Genomic DNA, 10,185 nt, shown 5'->3' on the forward strand with positions numbered 1-10,185 from the left:
AAAAGGTCTTACTCAAACTACGATAAGGGTCGTGGTACTGCTACTCGAACAGGTGGTAAGTCGGGTGGTCGAGCAGGACAAGGTCAAGGCAGACCATGTGTTCAGTGCCAACTCTGTGGCAAAGTTGGACATTTAGTTGATCGGTGTTGGCATCGTTATGATGTGTCGTTTCAGATTATTAGCAACAGTCAGTCAAGTTATGATGACGAACCTGCTCAGGTTCATATTGCTGCTTATGATAAATGTAAGTGTATGTACTCTTCAAAGGGGTCTCGGTCACATGCATCATCGGGTGCTGATGCGTTTGTGGCTGAACAAGAACAGTGGGTCATTGATTCTGGAGCCACTCACCACGTTACACCAGATTCAGATATGGTAACTTGAAAAACTGGTTGTAGTGGACCATGTAAGTTAGTTGTGGGTGATGGTGCATTATTACCTGTTGGTTTGATTGGCAGTACAACTATGAAATCGGGTTCTAGAATTTTATTAGTTAATGACATATTTCATGTACCTGGCATATAACACAAAATCTGTTTTTTGTGTCCAAGTTTGCTAGGGACAACAATGTGGTATTTGAATTCTATGCACAAGGTTGCTGTGTTCGTGATGCAGCTAAAGGAGAAGTGCTTCTTCGAGGAAGAATGTATGAAGGACTTTATGTTTTCCCTAGTACTGCTATTACTAATGTTTGTAAAAATGCCTGTGTGAACGTTGCTAAGGCTGCTGATGTCTACAACCTTTGGCATAGGCGGTTAGGGCATACAATGCATGATACTGTTATTAGTGTATGCAAAACAATTGATGTACAAGTTAGTAAAGATGTAAATAAAGTTTGTGAAGCATGCTGTATTGGCAAAAGCCACAAATTGCCATTCTGCTCTTCTAAGACTGTCTATACTAAACCCTTTTTACTTATTTACATCGATATATGGGACCAGCTCATATAACCTCAAATGGCTATCGTTATTACCTTTTGTTTGTAGATGCATACTCAAGACACACTTGGGTCTATTTCTTGAAAGATCGATCACAGGAAGTAAGCATGTTCAAGGTGTTTCAACAAATGGTTGCAACTCAGTTTGGCTTAGTTGTGAAGGTTGTGCAAAGCAACTGGGGTGGAGAGTACCGAAGCTTGTCAGCTGTGTTGTTAAAAGAAGGAATTGAACACCGTGTTGCTTGTCCTCACACATCCGAACTGAATGGTGTGGTTGAGAGAAAACATCGTCACATCATTGAACTTGCCCTGGTTTTACTGGCACAAGCTGTTATGCCTCTATGCTATTAGTACTATGCAGCTGTCACAACAGTATACCTTGTTAATCGACTCCCTACTAAAGTCTTGAGTGAACTGTCACCTTATGAGAAGCTGTTCAACAAGAAGCTTGATTATGGCTTCATGAAAGTCTTTGGATGCAAATGCTTTCCCCACTTAAGATTGTTTCAGCAGCATAAGATGGAATTTCGCTCTCAATCGTGTGTACATTTCTTGGTTATAGTCCTCATCACAAAGGCTATATGTGTTTGGCAACTAGTGGTTGAATATATGTCTCGAGACATGTTATTTTTGATGAGTTTACCTTTTCATTTGCAGGGCTTGAAGGATCACACAACACATCTCTTCTTAATAAACAACGATGTGCAAAACTTGAAGCTGATGTAAAGCAGTTTCAAAACAACATGCCTAATGCAAATCAAGGAACAACCTCTAATAACACGAGTTTGGCTTACTTGTATGAGGCAGTTCCTCAGGAAGTTGATGGTACAACAGAAGGTGATGTAAATGTGAATTCTAGCCATGAAAACTCCCTAGAAACTGCTGCTCAAGGGAGTGACAATGTAGAAGGTGGTGAAAATGGTGTGGTTGGAGCTGAAGACGGTGAGGTTGGTACAACTAAAAGTTATTGAAGCGACATTTCAGAGGCAATCCTTGGCAATGGTTGAGTCCGTTGACAATACTGCTTCCCTGAGAGATACGAATGATGTCAATTCCTTGAATCAACATTCGATGATAACAAGGAGTAAACGTGGGGTGTTTAAGCCTAAACTGTACATGGACAAGTGTAATGACGTGGAACCTCTTAATGTTTATGAAGCAGTTCAGTCACCTCATTGGAGAGCAGCAATACATGCAAAGATTAAAGCTCTAAGAAGAAATGACACGTAAACCCTAGTGAAGTTACCTGAAGGTCGATCAGTCGTGGGGTGCAAATGGATGTTCAAATTGAAAAAGAACCCTAATAGTTCCATTTGTAGGTATAAAGCGAGGTTAGTAGCCAAAGATTTTTCGCAAATACCAGGACATGATTTTGGTGAAACATTCAGTCCAGTTGTCAGTTTTGCAACGCTGAATGTGGTTTTGTCACTAGCTATTAGAATGGTTGGCAGTTATGCCAGGTGGATATCAACAATGGTTTTTTGCATGGTGACCTGCATGAAGAGGTGTTCATGCAACATCCCCCTGGGTTTGAGCAACTAGCAGCTGATGGTAGCCCTTTGGTGTGCAGGTTAGAAAAGGCTTTGTATGGCTTATGCCAAGCCCCTCAAAATTGGCATGATAAATTGAAGAATTACTTGCTTATAATTGGTTTTAAAGAATCTTCAGCAGACACGTCTCTCTTTGTTCGTTGGAATGATGGTCAGTGTGTTTACATACTAGTGTATGTTGATGACATAGTATTGACTGGGAGCTCCAACAAGCATATTGAAGAAGTGGTGAAAGTTATTGGGAGTGAGTTTTCTCTTAAGGATCTTGGTGACCTTCATTACTTCCTTGGCATAGAGGTTAAATGATGTGGCAGTTCCTTAATTCTCAGTCAAAGGAAATTTATACACGAATTGTTAATGAAAACGAAAATGGACACTGCCAATCCTGCACCTACGCCCATGCTGGTATCTACTAAGCTAAATCAAGATGAGGGGGTACTGCTTCAAGATGCTTATGAGTATTGAAGCATTGTAGGGGCATTGTTGTATGCTTGTCATACTCGCCCAGATATTACCTTTAGTGTCAACAAAGCAGCACAGTACATGCATGCTCCAAGGCAAGAACACTTGGTTGCAGTTAAGAGGATTTTGAGGTATTTGGTGGGAACGATTAATCAGGGCCTGGTCATAGCACTTGCAGTAGCAGGGTTCAATGTAGTGGCCTTTGCAGATGCTGACTGGGTTGCCAACAAAGATGATCGAAAATCGGTATCTGGTTACTGTGTATTTGTAGGTGATAGCCTTGTAATGTGGAACTCAAAAAAAGCAAAAGTCAGTGTCCAGATCAACCATGGAGGCTGAGTATAGAAGTGTAGCAGATGTTACTGCTGAAACGACTTGGGTAAATGCTCTTCTAAGTGACTTGGGCGTTGCAAGGCAGAAGATTCCCATAGTTTTGGTGTGATAACAGCAGTGTTGTAGTTATGACAGCCAATCCTGTCTATCATGCAAAGAGCAAACATGTTGAGCTTGATGTTCACTTTGTTCGTGAGAAGGTGGCATTGAAGCAAGTATTGGTGAACTATGTACCAGGAAGTCACCAGATTGCTGATGGATTCACAAAGCCATTGGTTGCTGCTCGATTTGAAGTCTTTAAAGCTAGGGTGAATGTTCAGTCTTTTTCTTGGAGGAAGAAGAAGGAAGTAGGGAGAATATTGGTTGAATGATAGCTGATGTACTAAGTTAGTTAAGGAAGCTGATAGAAGCAGTTGTTAGCTGGTTAGTTGTTAAGCAGTTAATGCTTAGTTGTTAAGCAGTTAAAGGCTGCTGTAAATGCTGTAAATCTCTTGTATATAAGGTGCATTATGAATCAATAAGATCACACATTATGAGTCAATATATTACTACTCTATGCTATATTCTCATACTTATCATTACATAATCCCAAAACCCATCGAGAAAAGAATCTCAAAGAAGTTAGTTTTTCTTTTCCAAATTCTCATTTGTCTCTGTTTCTTAATAGAATACTTGGATCTGGAATGCTGATTTCTTGAACCGATGATTTACAAGTTACTTAAAAGGAAGATAAGAACAAAAATAAAGTAGAAGGTAACCTGTTGAAGCAAAACTCCGCCAGATTTGTTGATACAAAACGTCTCTCTTGATATCACCGAAAAAGTTCCAAGCTTTTACATCTTCTTATAGAGGAACAGCAGACTATTTCAGAACAAGGTAGAGGTGGTGGAGGCCGTAATTAGCTAGACTGGAAACGACAAAGAAGAGACTGGAAATTGCTACGAGTTTTGACAGCTATAGCAACATAGTAAAACAACATACGCGCACGAAGCACGGTGTAACAATTGTAAAGTGATTATGGTGATACGTGTCTATGGAATGGAATCTCAACCTACCTTTTTAAAAATTAATACCATAAATTTGACTACGCCCTCACCCATGCATCGTATTTTGTAATATTAAGATTACTTCACATACAAAATTAATATTAAGATTATACTTTGGGTAACTACGATAGTAGTTATTGAATAGAGTACTTTAACTTTAGTCACCAACTTATAAAACTTATATTTCAGCTAGCCATTTAATTATCCATTTGTTTTCCTTTTTTTTCTCACTATGATTAACTATCATTGATGTAATATATTAAAGTCTTATTAAAAAAAGAACTCTAAAGTTTTAAATTTGTAATTATTGCAAATACCAATTTTCTTTTTATAAATAGAGCAGCCGTTGATGTAACCCCCTCAGACCGATACGGTTAACCTGATTCGATTTGGAGTGTCACATTAGGACCACCGGAGCGACCCACTGTAAAAATAGTGGAAAGTTTAAAACTTTTATTAAAACATGTAAATTATAAAATGATTTATCAGTACGAAGAAAAAAACAGATTTTTAGACTCGTATATAAAACAAAATATAATTACATGCCCCCTAATCATATGTACCATACTCTGCAAGCAACGCCAGAAAAACTCCCTTACTGAAGTTGATAGCTGCACTGGTACAATTCTTTTAACCTGCAATGTTGAGTAATAGAGTGAGCTTCGGAAAGCTCAGTAATACAGAACTACCATGTCGTAACCGGTTTTTGCCCGGGCACGAATTTTTTACTCGGCGGGAAAAGTTATGTGAATAAATTAATGATTTTGATTTTAAAAAATATTTTGGGAGTCGCCATCGGCCTTTTGGGTCAGGTAGGTCGAATACCTAAAAATCATCCTTTAAAAGAGTTTTTCAGAAAACATCGATTAAAAGATAAACTGATCTGCGTTTTAACCAAAAATTCTTTCTTTTTAATAATAAAAAGTGATTCGTGGTTGGTTACATTTAGGGAAGAATTAGCACCCCTACAACGTCCAAAATTGGTACTTTTTAATTATAAATTGTCTCTTATTATTAGAAATTAAAAAAATCAAAATATATTTTATAATCCTATTATTTCAAAATTATAATTATAAAAAAATATTAATTTATATATATATTTATAAATAAAATATTTATTTATTTAAAAATATCAAAAAAGGACTTCTAGGTGCCTTAAGACAGCTCTTTTCTTCGATATTAAAAATAAATAAATAATTAAAACAATTAATATATATAATTTATAAAATAGGATATTTATTTATTTAAAAATATCAGAAATTAGACATCCAGTTATTTTAAGACTGCACTTTCTTAATATTGAAAAATAAATAAATATTAAAACAGGATTAAAATAAGTTAAAAATAATTAAATAAGATTTTAATAAATAAAATACATATTATTTATTATATAAATATATATATTTATGACTAAATAATAATAATAATAATAATAGTAATAATAATTAAAAGTAAACATATTAACAATAAATAAAATTAAAACTATGTATAAAACTTGTAAAAAAAATAATAAATAAATAAAAATTGAAATTAATGACTAAATTATAACCTAATAGAATTAAATACCTAATTCATAATTAATTATTTAAAATTATAGGGATTAAACATGTTATTTTATTTTTTTTATTAATTTAGTGACTAGATTAAAAATTATATTAAATTCATATATCAAATTAAAATAAGTTTAAAAATGTATTCGGGATTAAAAATAAAATTAATTAGAATTAAAGGACTAAATCGGTTATTTGTCTAAAATATTTATGTCAGTGACTAATTTATAAAGAAATAACATTAAGAGATCAAATTAAAAAGTTCATAATTTGATTTTGGTGACTATAATATAAAATTACAAAATTATTGGACTGCGTACGGGGTTTAACTTTTAATTAATTATAGACAAACCCCTCCCCAAAACGACGTCGTTCGGGGAGGGGTATTTAAGTCCCAAACCCCACGGCCTTAAGGCCATTTCTCTCATTTCTCACTTTCACTCTCTCTCAAACTGAGAGAGTTATAAAACTCTCTCGCTTCTCTCTAAAACAGAGAGAAGCGGCACCGGCCGGCAGCCGTTCGACGGTGCTAACCCCGTCGCCGGCCACCGCATTCGGTGGCCTGGAAAAAAAAATTTTACCCCAAAATATAGATCGGACCATCCTATTGATGGTTTCAATGACCGTTTTTCTTAAAACATTCCCGATCGGAGCAAATCTACGAAAATACCTTCGGTTTTCGAAGGTTTCCGGTGACGTGTGAAGGCTCCAATGATGTTACAGCTTCCTCAGTAAGTATATCTCCGTCTTTTCCTTACTATTTTGGTGTTTGTGGTTGCTGGTTTGCTCGCCCTTTTCTGTATCTTCTCTTCTCTTTTTTTTACTTTCTGTTTTTCTCTTGGTTTGCTGTCGTGTTTTCTGTTTGCAGGTGAACCGAGGCTTTATAGCCTCGTCGAGACGTTCATCGGACCGGGTAATGGAATGGCCCTCGGTGAGTCACCGAACTATGGTGGTGACTCACCATAGGGTAACAACGTGGATGGCTCAGTGGCGCTTCTGGAGGCTTCTTTGAGGGCGGCGGCAGCTAGAACGTTAACGTGGGGAGGCTGGAGACAGAGGCGGCGCCGCGTGGTCCCTAGGGTATCATAACCCTAGGGTTTGCATCTGGAGGTCCTTGGACCGTTGGATCAATATCTGATCCAACGGCTGAGAAATGAGCGGCGGCTGAAGCTGAGCGGCGGCTGAAGCTGAGATCAAACTTTAAATGGGTTTTAGGGTTTCTGTTAAGTTTGGGCCAGTTAGGTCTTTTGTAACTGGGCCGGTCCAGTCTGGATTGGGCCTGTAATAATATTTATTAATAATAAAATAATAATAATAATAATAATAATAATATAAATAATATTCAAATGAAAAAAATGAGTATCTTCAGCTGCCCCTCTTTGTTTATTCTTGTGTTAACAAGAATAGAGCAAAGACGAAAAGATAATAAGTTTTTTTTCATTTGACTTCACTTGATTATGATGGGAATGTTGAAATAATTCGTCTCTGGGATTAGCTCTTCTCATTATGAACTTTTTCACTGTGGATGACAACTCATCTCCTTTTGTGATGTAATCTAGCAAAGGTTGAATAAGCTCTTCTCATTGTGAACTTCTTCTTCTTCAGATGAATTCTTCTCATTATGAATTCTTTATGGAAATGTTGATGATGATTTATCTCTTTCTGTGATAGAGTCATGCAAAAGGTCGAACAAGCTCTTCTCATTATGAACTTCTTCTTCCTTCTTCAGATGAGTTCTTCTCAGTATGAACTTTCTCTGGCACTGCTGATCCACCGAGTAATGAATTTAAGCAAAAATTTGAACAAGTTCTTCTCATTACGAACTTCTTCTTTCTTCTTCAGATGAGTTCTTCTCATTATGAACTCTAACTGGCACTGCTGATCCACCGAGTGATGAATTTAAGCAAAAAGTTGAACAAGTTCTTCTCATTATGAACTTCTTCTTCCTTCTTCAGATGAGTTCTTCTCATTATGAACTCTAACTGGCACTGTTGATCCACCGAGTGATGAATTTAAGCAAAAAGTTGAACAAGTTCTTCTCATTATGAACCTCTTCTTCCTTCTTCAGATGAGTTCTTCTCATTATGAACTCTAACTGGCACTGTTGATCCACCGAGTGATGAATTTAAGCAAAAAGTTGAACAAGTTCTTCTCATTATGAACTTCTTCTTCCTTTCTTCAGATGAGTTCTTCTCATTATGAACTCTTCTGGAAATGTTGATCCATTGAATGATGGATTTAAATCTTTGCTAAAATCTTTGAAATTCCTGTCAAAATTCAACATGGATAAAATGAATGAAAATGCACCTATTTTTGCAAATGCCTAAATATGATGCATGAATGTTAAGTTTATTTTTATTTGATTTCAAATTGGTGAACTTAGTATTTCTTCAGTTGTGTAGAAATCCAATAAATCTTTCTTCTTCAAATCGGAGAATCTATCATCTTTGAAAAATGTAGATGTAGATATAATGTCACAAAATCCCTTGAGAACAAAACTCAATGGCACATGCTCTTGAAAAGTTTGCACTCATGTAACATGTTGATTCTGATAACTACTCATCTAATTATGAAGTGATCTCTCAAGATGATTTCACAGATATTGATAGTTCTTTTGATACCGAGAAAATCCTGAATTCTGATTCTGATGAGGAGAGTAAACTGTTATACTTGACGAAAATGGGATACTCAAATGCTATGTCTTCAATAGTCATAGAGATATAATCCTGATTCATCAATTGCAGAGTTGACAGATTTTATATGTGCTGCTCAAATGGCTAAGGCTGCTGACACACTTCTTCCAGTAAAAGATAGGAAGCCATTATACAATGATCCCAATTACAAGAAAAGCTGAAATTTGGGCTATGATTTTCTTAAAAAATAAGAAACAGAGGAAGCTTGAAAAGAAGCTTCTTAATGAAGACGATCATGCAATTCATCTTTCAATTCTAATGATTGGTTCTGGGGTTCCTACTAAACCAGATCAGATAACTCAAAGAACACTTCCAGAAGATGCTATTGGGTCTCCTTATTTCTACTATGAGCAAATTCATCTTTCAAATCTAATGATTGGTTTTGGGGTTCATACCAAACCAGATCAAATAACTCAAAGAACACTTCCAGAAGATGCTATTAGGCCTCCTTATTTCTACCATGATAACGTGGCACTTGCTCCAGTTGATGTTTGGACTGGAATATCACAGTACTTATTCGATGTAGAGCCAGAATTTGTAGATTCGAAGCATTTTCATGCTGCTACACTGAAAAGGGGCTATATTCATAATCTGCCAATTGAGAACATATTTCTTCTTGTTCCGCTTCCAAATAACTCTATGATGGTAATAATTTGTTTGCTTTTTTAACAATGATTGCAGACGTTGATAAGACTTGCTTTGTATTCCATGCCTTTAAAAGTATTAACATAAAGTGATATTCAAAAATATTTAACTTATTTCAAAATTATTTTAATCTATTTACAAAATAAAAGAATAAGTTGAATTTTTGAAAATAAATTGAATCTCAAATAAATTGAATTTAGAGAAAATAAGCTTAGAATTTATTAATAAATAGATAGAATTGTATTCAAAGTTATGGAAAGCATAGGAATGATAAAAATTCAAATGACTCAACAAATTAGTAGCATAAGTATTTATAAATTAATCAAATTGATATAATTTAGAGTACTGATATAAGCTTTTGTCTGAAAGATCTCAATCGTTGTCAGAATGCTTGTAGATGTGAAGTTCCTCCCAAACTATCAAAATCTTAAGAGGGTTCAATTGCCAGATGCCTAATATCAACATGCATTTGAGCCGCCCTTTCAGGTTTTCAACTCAAATCCTTCCTTTGGTTACAAGATGCCCTTTGTGGGTTTTCATCTTGACCCCCTCTTTTTTCTTTTTTTTTTCTTTTTCTTTTCTTCTTTTCATTTTTTCTTCAAGCATAATATTTCTTGACAGAATCTGAGTTTATTGGATTTCTCAGAATTTTTCCATCCATTTCTGCCAAGATCAACGCTCCTCCGGAAAAGGCCTTTTTTACAACGTATGACCCTTCCCAATTAGACATCCATTTCCCACGTAAATATTTATGTATAGGCAAGATCTTTTTTAGTACTAGATCACCCTCTTGGAATTCTCTTGGATGTACTTTCTTGTCATGAGACTTCATCATCCGTTTCTGATACATCTGTCCATGGCAAATAGCTTTCAATCTTTTCTCCTCAATAAGGTTCAATTGATGAAATCTAGCTTGGATCCATTCAGATTCATCCAATTTTGTTTCTCTCAAAATTCGAAGTGATGAAA

The sequence above is a fragment of the Hibiscus syriacus genome, unplaced genomic scaffold (assembly GCF_006381635.1).
Source record: "Hibiscus syriacus cultivar Baekdansim isolate YM2019G1 unplaced genomic scaffold, ASM638163v2 tig00116964_pilon, whole genome shotgun sequence".
Taxonomy (NCBI): domain Eukaryota; kingdom Viridiplantae; phylum Streptophyta; class Magnoliopsida; order Malvales; family Malvaceae; genus Hibiscus; species Hibiscus syriacus.